Here is a 4,107-nt window from a genome sequence, read left to right as displayed (position 1 = left end):
TGATTGGCCGCGCCGCGCGGGCCCGCCCCTGCCTGGCGCCCGCTGCCGGACGTGAGGTAGCGGCGCGAGCGCGCCCGGCCCCGGCGCGTCGGCCCCGCCCCGGCGCGGTGCCCTCACTGAACATGGCGGCGCGGCCGGCACGGGCCCGCAGCAGAGATGGCGGCGCCCCGCCCCGGGCTGCCCGCGGAAAGGCGCGCGGGGCGTGTGCCTGTCTAGGTCGGCAGCTCATCTCCTGTCTGTTTGCCGGCTCCCACCCTGCCCGCCTTGACATCCCTAGTCAGAAGTAGTAAACAGTTTGCTCAGAGAATTACAGAGAATGAAAATCGGATTGGGCAATGCAGTCTTGCCTTATCACAGAAGCACAGGATTTCCTGAGTTAGAAGGGATCCATCGGTCCAACTCCTGGCCCTGTACAGGGCATCTCCATGAGTCACACCATGTGCCTGACAGCATTGTCCAAACGCTTCTTGGACTCTGTCAGGCTGGTGCTGTGACCACTGCCCTGGGGAGTCTGTTCCAGTGCCCAGCCAGCCTCTGGGGGAAGAACCTTTTCCCCATACCCAAACTAAACCTCCCCTGACACAACTTCAAGCCGTTCCCTCAGTCCTGTCACTGGTCACCACAGAGAAGAGACCAGTGTCTGGCCCTCCTCCTCCTCTTATGAGGAAGTTGTGACTGCAATGAGGTCTGCCCTCAGTCTCCTCCAGGCTGAACAGACCACATGACCTGAGCCGCTCCTCATACGGCTTCCCCTCTAGGTTCTTCATCCTCATGGCCCTCCTTTGGACACCCTCTAATAGCTTCGCGTCTTTCTTATATTGTTGCACTCAAAACTGTACACATTATTAGAGGTGAGGCCACACCACTGCAGAGCGGGACAATCACCTTCCCTGCCTGGCTAGTGATGGTCTGCAAAGCAATAAAGCTGAGACATAAAAATGTTTTCAAAGTGTAATAGATACATAGTATTAAATTCGTGGATTAAAATTGTGTGTATTAAAACTTTGCAGTGGAATGTAAAAACCCCTGAATTCCTGGAAACAGTTCCAGGGCATCTCTTTGCATACCACAGTCTTTTCACAGTCCAAAGGTGTTAGTTACCTCAACATCTGCCAGAAAGATAACCGGGAAACGGCCCATTAATCATTGGCTGACCACATCTTCACAGTTCATCAGGAGATCCGATACCAATCTGGGCAGAGGGCGGCAGAAACCTTCCGACAGAAGATTCGGAGACTTTTCATTCAGACGTCTTTTCAATTTCTCAGGAAACTCTTTCAGATATCCCTTGCGGACACCAGACATTTCAATGATTATGTTATGTACATGATGTCATGTTCTTCGGGTTCTTTGTTACCGTCTTGTTTTCGCCTCAGGGTAGAAAAATGGTATAAAATACCTACCCCTAGACCCCGAATTTGTGGGTAACACTCCGGAGAAGCACCCTTTGCTGCTCCCGGATTGTCCACCCAACATTCGATCGATGTTGTCCTGATTTATCGTGGCGTTTCCCGAAATTGCTTTTCAAATTTGTTAAATAAATCTTTGATTTTTGGAAATTGGCTCTGATCATTTATAACAAAAGGGATTCATGAAAAATAGGCTGGTTTCAGAAAAAAAGTTCCTTCACAAGTCTTGAGTCTGGCATGAAAGGGCGGATAACAAAAACTACACTAATGTTCAAAGTGCTGGAAAGACAAAACGTCAAGGAATTTTTCCTGAGTTGCTGCTGGTAATATATAGTAACATCAGAGGGCGGCAATTAGCAAGGAATGACTCTTGAAGCTGCTCATTGCTTCAGAGACAGTGAACTGAATAAGGTGACATTTGGCGGAGACAGTTATATCTGTGGAGAATCCTGGTATGTTTGGTGATACAATTGATAGATACAATTCCATTCATAATCTCGATTCCAAAACCACCCTAACAAAAGTTTCCTGATCCAGGAAAAATACAGAAGCAATATAGCAGACTGTTGTGTTGCATGCACAATCTAGTATGAAAATAAAGGAGGAGGTGAGAGGATGATAACACAGAGGCAGTATTCTCAGAACTGCTTCCTGTAAGAGGTCTCTCAGTCCTTGTACCTCATTTTTATTCTCACCTATGTACATCCCTGTCAGAAACTTAGCTGTGATGGAGCTAAACGAAATAGTAGTCTACATCCGTTTAACGTGGGATTCTGTTCATGTAGGCTCATCGTTTGGGAATTTCACATTTGGATTGTTGTTCACAGGAGAGGGCTGTGGGGAAATTCCCTTATCTGGATTCCTTTACAGTAAATGGAAACAGAAAGGCTCCTACAACCCACCCTTCAGCGCAAGAACTTAGTTTACATGCTCTAAACTTGCACTTGGAAAAGTTGGTCTTTGTCATTGGACTTGAAAGGAAGTGTGTATGTTTGGTGTTGTCTAGGGCAAGGGAGCAAAATATTTAATTTATGAAACATGACCTTATTAAATCATGTATTTTATCTTCAGGGCATAAAATATGTCTCAATTAAAATGCTAGTCGAAAAGTAAAAAAAAAATTGCTGAAAATATTGAAATAGTGATATTTTTCTGAAATAAAAAATATTTTGAAATTATATGAAAAATGTTAACATTAATGAACTCTTCCTGTTTCTTGATTTAAGCAATTTCTGAAATTCAGTCTGTTTGCAAAACTAGTTTTGATTTCTCTGAAACTGGGTTTGGTTTACCTATCATTAATTACATTTATTTTTCTCAGCTCAACTCCAAGTTTCAAACCCCTGTGATACCAGCAAGTTATTTTGTTTCTCTTGAATATCTCTGATTTTACAAACTGTGAAAAATACCATTGACAAAAAGCTGTGCCATCAATGAAGGTTTGTTCTTATTTTATGTCTGCCAAAACACCGAACAAGCAAATCTCGCACTTCCAAGCACTTTAACCAGAATTTAGAGCATGTGTGTGTGTAACCTTACCTCTGCCTGCTCTAGCAGACATCTCCATACTCTCCCTTCCTAAGTGGATGTTTCCATCTCTCATGACATTATTCATTCAAGACACCCCTCATGCAGAGTTTTTCAAATTCATGTAAGCCATTGGTCTGTGATGCCATCTAATATCCTCTCTTACCCACCCAACTGGGGGATTATAGCCACATCAGTGAAAAAGTGCAATGTAGTTGTTAGAAAAAGGACAAATATCTAACATATGCCATTAAAAATACACCTAGAGGCAGTCAAGTGTTAAAATCCAAGTACTTCCTTGTGTGACCTTTCTATTGCTGCAATTGCATCAATGGTTTCAGTGTCTTTGCAGACATTTCTCTATAGTTAAGTTGAATTCCTTCTGAGTTTGAAAGAAAGGAAGATAAATGAACTGGCCATCTCAGTAAAATCCAGCTAGACTTGTTATGTGAAGAGAAATTTTTAAGAGAAATTGTTTTATTTTAAGATTAAAAAAGATTTAATTTGAAAAGAGTCTGAAGCACTCAAACTTGAAAATAAAATTTATTACACTACACAGTGCAGTGTCTATTCAAACTGTTTAATTGTGGCTGGTAGCATTTGTTGGAATGAAGGAGGTGACACAAAAGGGTCAAGAGAGTGGTTCATTCTACCTTTCTTTTAAATATTTTGTTTTCCTATGATAAAAATAAATAAATTATTTCCTCAGGTAAACTCAGCGATGGAAAGTTTGAACAAATTGAAGTATTTGTCACGGTTTAACCCCAGCCAGCACCTAAGCATCACTCAGCCACTCGCTTGAAAATTGAAAAATGTGCTGGGGTGGGAACTGGCAGGAAGGAAAAGATTAAATAAACTAAGAATCTGGCTAGACTCATTATTATACCTCCACCATCCTGGTGAAGTCAACTTTCTACCAGAGTTAATGATTACTTGTATGCGTCACTCTGAGAGCGCTGTAGGAGAGAGGTTACTGAAGAGTCTATTTCTCAGTTCCCAAGACACTTTTTCCACTGCCCTCCCAAATTAAAACATCTTGTACCACAAGTGTAGTTCTCCTCCATGCCACAAAATACGCCAAAAACCTTTTCACTTAACGAGTTGCATCAGTGCTCTGAGGGCACTGCCAGGCCTGGCTGCCCCTGCCCAGCCTCCCTCAGTGCCCAGTACC

This window comes from Chamaea fasciata, unplaced genomic scaffold (assembly GCF_029207755.1).
Source record: "Chamaea fasciata isolate MVZ Bird 193981 ecotype frontalis unplaced genomic scaffold, bChaFas1.0.hap1 SCAF_2, whole genome shotgun sequence".
Taxonomy (NCBI): Eukaryota; Metazoa; Chordata; class Aves; order Passeriformes; family Sylviidae; genus Chamaea; species Chamaea fasciata.
Note: the sequence above shows the minus strand (reverse complement) of the source record.